Source organism: Lactuca sativa, chromosome 1 (assembly GCF_002870075.4).
Source record: "Lactuca sativa cultivar Salinas chromosome 1, Lsat_Salinas_v11, whole genome shotgun sequence".
NCBI classification, from domain to species: domain Eukaryota; kingdom Viridiplantae; phylum Streptophyta; class Magnoliopsida; order Asterales; family Asteraceae; genus Lactuca; species Lactuca sativa.
This window is the reverse complement of record NC_056623.2, coordinates 188,439,825-188,445,710: the sequence shown is the minus strand read 5'-3', so window position 1 is coordinate 188,445,710 and position 5,886 is coordinate 188,439,825. Positions and strand designations below refer to the sequence as shown.

The 5,886-nt window shown below is 38.2% G+C and overlaps 1 non-coding gene across 1 annotated transcript; it reads right to left on the bottom strand.

Moving 5' to 3' along the window:
- Positions 1–3,254: 3,254 nt before the first annotated feature.
- LOC111909378 (small nucleolar RNA R71) lies at positions 3,255–3,361 on the bottom strand. Its single transcript, XR_002856186.1, has one exon. It is a non-coding gene; the product is annotated as a small nucleolar RNA R71 (small nucleolar RNA).
- Between the last annotated feature and the right edge of the window lie 2,525 nt (positions 3,362–5,886).

Sequence of the window (5,886 nt, the reverse complement as noted above, 5' to 3'; positions counted from 1 at the left end):
AGGCTTGGATGGAAGTCCATGGATGATCCATGGAGCTTTTAACCCATGGATCCTTGGAAAAGGAAAGGTCATGGGTTATTAGGGTTTCACCCTAACCATGTACACTATATAAGCATGCTTATGTTGCATGAAATAGCCACTAGTGTGTGTGCTTGTGTGTGGCCGAAAATTACAAGTGTGTGTACACTCTCTAAAGGTTTCCAAGTGTTTGTGGTGATTTGTGATTTCCATTTGAGGCATTCACACTATTGGTGCTTGGCTCTCAAACTCCAAGGAATCAATCTCATCAAAAGGTATGTAATCTCATCTAACTCTTTTATGTTTAAAAGTTCCCCATGCCATGTTAGGTAAGTTATGAACCTTGGAAAATTATTATTTTGCATGTATTAGACAAACATAGATCCAAGGTTTATTAGGGTTGCAAGCACACTTAGGAAGTGTTAGATTGCTCAAAACCCAACAGTTCAAACCTCGAGTTTTAGGTTGGAGCTTTATGCTTCTGAATGTGTCACCTTGGAAAGGTGTCATCTGGTTTCGGAAGAGGGGCAAGTTGGGCCCCATGTACATTGGTCCTTTTAGGATTGTCACCCAGATGGGCAAGGTTGCCTACCGGTTGGACCTGGCTGGCGAGCTCAACCAGATCCGCAACACTTTCAATGTCTCTCAACTGCGAAAGTGTATAGCCGATGATTCCGTAGTGGTTCCTTTGGATGATATTAAAGTTGATGAATGCCTGAATTATATAGAGAGACTGAACGTGATTCTAGACAGGAAGATGAAGACCTTGCGGTGGAGGGTCTAGTGAAGGTGTAATGGCCGCATCGGAAGGGTTCTGAAAGGACATGAGAACATGAGGATGAGATGAGGGAACATTACCCTGAGTTATTTATAGTAGCAGACTTTGAGGACGAATTCTGATTAAAGTGGGGGAAAGCTGTAACATCCGAAATTGTTGAGGTATTTTATTGATATTTTCATATTTATACATATTTTAGGCAATATTTATTTACAATTCTATTGATATTTTTGTTATTTGCAGGGAATAATGGTACTTATAAGTTTAAATTGTTATTTTGCAGCCAAATAGAAGCATTTTCAAACATAGGGACTGAAATTGACAGAATATGGAACTTTGGAGGATTGAAGAAAAGAAGAACGGAAAAATCACCAGAAGACGTACTCACGACGTGAATAAGTCGTGGTTAACGACGTGAGTGGAGAGTTCTAGAAGATATGCATGCGGGTGAAAGAGTCCTTGTCAAGCACGTTTACCCATATTCATGACGTCAATCCTTATGGTTAACAATGTGAACTCGGGAAATCAGAAAACTATAAATTCCCTTGCCCATTACGACTAGAGAACTTTTTGGCTGATTGGATGGTAACCTGAAGACGATTTTGAGCAGAAAAAGAGTTCTGGAAAAGGCTTTTAACAACAAAAGGAGTAAGGGTTCATAATTAGTTAATTAGTTTGATAGTTATGAACATGTTTGATAGTTTGATTTGTTTTTGCTTACTTGTTACAATGAGTAGTTGAATCTAGCAGCTCTTGTCTAGCTAGATGAAGCTTTTGAATTATGTTTTAGCTTAATTATTGTTGAACTTGATTAGTTGGTAAATTGCTTGTGTTTGATTATCATTACCTAGCATGTTATTTTAGTGTCTTAGTTTCTTAAATTCATGTTCTCTGTAGCTTAGTAACCATTAAATTACAAGAACTAAAAACCTAGTGATTTAGTGAACAATTAATTGCTAGAGCTAGGATCGACCAAAATCTTAGATACGTGATAAAAGTAACTAATTTAGTTGTGCTAGAGAACATAATTTATGACTATAATTGTGTTTGCTAGATAAATCTTACATAGCTCACCTATAATTAATAACTAATTCTGTGTTTTACTTATGTCTGACCATACAAGGTATTTCATGAACTGGTAAAAAGATTAGTAAATTTGGACTTGAATCGCTAATTACGAAATAATTGGTAACCAAGTTTGATAATTCATAATTATTAGCTAAACATAAATAAAGATGTGGATTCAAACTAGACATGAGTGTTTTTAATTAATTGATCGAATTCTGTGATTTAAGTTCGTCTGGTCTTGAAAAATCAGATAAAACCCCTTCTTGCTCTAAAATTTGGTTAATTTAATAGTAGATAAATTAATTAGTTAAAACCGTTCCCTGAGATCGACACCCGACTTACCAAACTATTCTATAATTTGATTAGGTACACTGCCTAGGTGCATTTTAGTTAGTTGAGTTAGTTAGGTTATACATATTAAAATTAGTGGGAGCTTCTGTGCACATCAAGTTTTTTGCGACGTTGCCGGGGAACGGCTTAGTTAATTATTAGTTTGTTTGCTTTAAATTAATCGATCCTTTTTGTAGGGTAAAACCAGCAAGAAGTTATTTTTCTGTATAATTTATTTTCTACATTACAGGACTCACGACGTGAACCCTTAAGATTCACGATGTGAGAACTGAAGTTCTTAGTTTTGTTTATTTTAGTTCGTCTTTCTTAGTTCAGTTTTACGTTTTTATCTTTTTGTTTTATTTCAGGAGTTCATGACCAGAGGTTCTAACACACCTTTGGTGCCACCACTTGAAGATCCCGAGTCTGCAATTCACAAAAAGAAGGATAAGAACGTGAAAGAAGATAAAACACCAAAGAAAACGCCTTTACAAGAATTCAAGTCAGTGTTCTCAAAGAAGTCGGGGAAGAAAACAGGGGAGTCAAGTTCATCTTCAAAGAACAAGAGGATGCTTGAACACTTAGATCAAATACATGTCCAAACCGAGTCTGAATACGACATCGAGCCTGAATTTGAAGAACATACAAGTGAACCCAAAAATGATCCAAAGAACGAGATGGCGAATATTGAAGAAATGTCCATGGGAGCTTATAGAAAGAGAATCCGAGATGATGTTGGTTCAGGCTTATTACAACCTGCTATTCCTGCCACTGCCACATTCAAGCTGAAAGGAAATATCTTTTTTGCACTAAAGGATATACTATTCTATGGAAAAGATCATGAGGATGCGTTCAAGCACTTAGATAAGTGAACGACATTGATGATTACTTCAATGTCCCGAATATTAATAGAGATACGGTCTTGCTAAGGATGCTTCCCGTTAGCTTTAAAGGAGCTGTAAAGGATTGGTTAAAAGCACTTCCACCTGGTACAATCACTACTTGGGCTCAAATGCGTGAGCAGTTTCTAGACCAATTCTATCCACCATCCAAGATAGCTAAACTCAAGAAGGCAATAGCTAATTTTGAGCAAAACCCGGGGAAGTCACTTTACGAAGCATGGGAGCGTTATAAAGGTTTGTTAAGGAATTGTCCTCAACATGACCTTAACATCCAACAAGAAGTGTCCATATTCTATGACGGGGTCAATGTAATGACAAGACAACTCCTTGATTCTCAAGGACCGCTTACAAAGAAAAATTCGGGCGAGGTCAAGGAATTGGTTGAAGAATTTGCAAAGCATTCTCGTGAATATCACAATCCAAGGAATGAAAGCGTGAAAGGAGTTGGGGGTGCACATTCTGACGAAATGGCTACTATGATGGCAATTCTTAATACTATGGATAGGAGATTGACCCAACCGGACCAATCAATTCATGCAATTCGAGTTGGCTGCGAGAGATGTAGTGGCCCACATTTGACAAAAGATTGCAATATGGATGAATATGGAAGCAAGAAAGCTCAAGTTTGCTATTCAAGTGGAGATAAATATGATGAAGACTGGAGAAAACCAAAGAAAGAGTGGCTGCCATACGAAGAATACAAGAAGCAAAAGGAAGAGAAATATAAGCAAACTGGTCGAGGCTTCTACCAAAAAGAGCAGCCACCAACCGAGAAGAAAGTGGACTTAGAAACCATGTTGACCCGATTCATGGAAGCTGTGACATCCCCATTTTCATGGCCAGAAAAGACTGATTTTGTATATTCTTTGTTTAAAAATCAGAGTAACATTTTAAATAAAAGTGCTGTGAAATTTGTCCCAAAACAAAATATGATAAATATTTATCAAAAGCATTTCCATAGAAATATATTTCATTAAAAAGACTCGGGATGTCATGTTCGATACAGATCATAAGCATAACAATACAGCATAGGCCTTACTACATTATTCCGTATTTACACACCTAAAATCTCTTAATCTCTCATCCTAAGACATCACATCTATGCTCATGCGCCACTACCTGTAATACAAGAAACTGAGTGGGTCAGGCTTGGGAGCCTGGTGAGCACATAGGGTTTTTAACCCACAATAAATAAGTTTATTAACTTTATCAAACCAAACAAACCCGATTACCCGTTCCCGTTATCCTCACTTTACGTCCCTAAAACATCTAACACAAGAACCTAGTCTAAGGACTATCATCGGGATGGACACTACTGCTAAGGGGATTCCTCAACAATAAATGTCCTTAAGGCAACCATGTGGGTGATGGAGTACACCTGGTGAGCACACAATTCAAATAAACACCTACAGGTTGCGAGCCTGCTAGCGTTCCACTGGACTGTCTAGAATAGTCCGTGGTCATCATCTATACTCCGCTAGATGACTGGATCATCAATAACATTTATAATGAGGCCTCTCATTATTTTATTTTATCACACAACAACTATTACATCTACCCATGTTTTACCCAACACATTTTGTAGATATAAAATACATATACAGTTTAAATCATTTAAAACGTGTATAAAATCGTTCATCCAGCATAGATAGCAAGTATACAGATAATATGCACACACACAACACGTAATTTTTATAAAATACTTCATATCTATGTGTAAGCTTAAAGTAACTATGCACTCACCTGAAAGGTGGTGACTCAGCACTCAGACAACGCTTCGATACTTTCAAACAATTTTCCTTCGATAAAACCTAGTATCAATATCACTAGGGTTTAGTGTAACGATAACTGCGACAAATTAATAGTTTGACTATTATTACTATTAGATAAGCGCTAAATGATACTTATATAACTCACAATAATAGTCCAAATAATTATTTTAAGGACCTAATAACATTACTACAATTATTTGAAAGCTATATTAAAAATTGCATAAGCGTAGCTCACTTACAGCGGATTTTAAAGAAAACCGGGCTTTGCTCGGAGCAGCGTTTCGAAACCGAAAGACCCTTTTTCTCGGGACTCCAAGAGCCTCGGGGCTTCCTCAGGGTGCTAGGGATCACCTAGGCTTAGGGGAGGGTTAAAACCCTTAGAGAGAGAAAGTAATTTTGAGAGAGAAGGAGAATGGTGTGAAAAATCCGGAGACCCTCGCATCTATTTATAGGGGCCAGCAGCCTCGGTTACGCTGGGCGTAACTTCGGATAGGAGCTCCAGCTGTGTCGCACGTGTCAACGTCTCGGTGATGCATCGTGGCTCCGTCTCGGACCAAGTAGAACAACTATACGTGAGGCATACTTCTTTCCGATGCGGGGCGTACTCTGGACGCTGGGCGTAACCCTCGCACCAGGTGTTACCATCCGAAGCGAGTTCATCCGACGGCTGGGAGTTCGGCCACGTCATCATTTCATGCATCAGCTTCGCAAGTTGTACACTTAACTTCTAAATTTCGTATCTTTCGCATACAAGCTCTGTTTTTGACGTTCTTTATATCCACATGAAGGCGGGAACGTACTCTACAACTTTATTTTAGACTTCGTTGGCTAATTTTGGCTCTATTTTAAAAGTTATATCATTAACAGGCCGGGACAGGATTGGTCTGTTAAATTCTCATAGCTTCTTCATGCGACGTCCGTTTTCGTTTGTCTTTTTATCGTTGTGCTACTATTAACAAGATCTTTGATTCTCGTTTAGGTTGTGTCGGCTAAAAACCGGTCGATCTAATATTCGAAT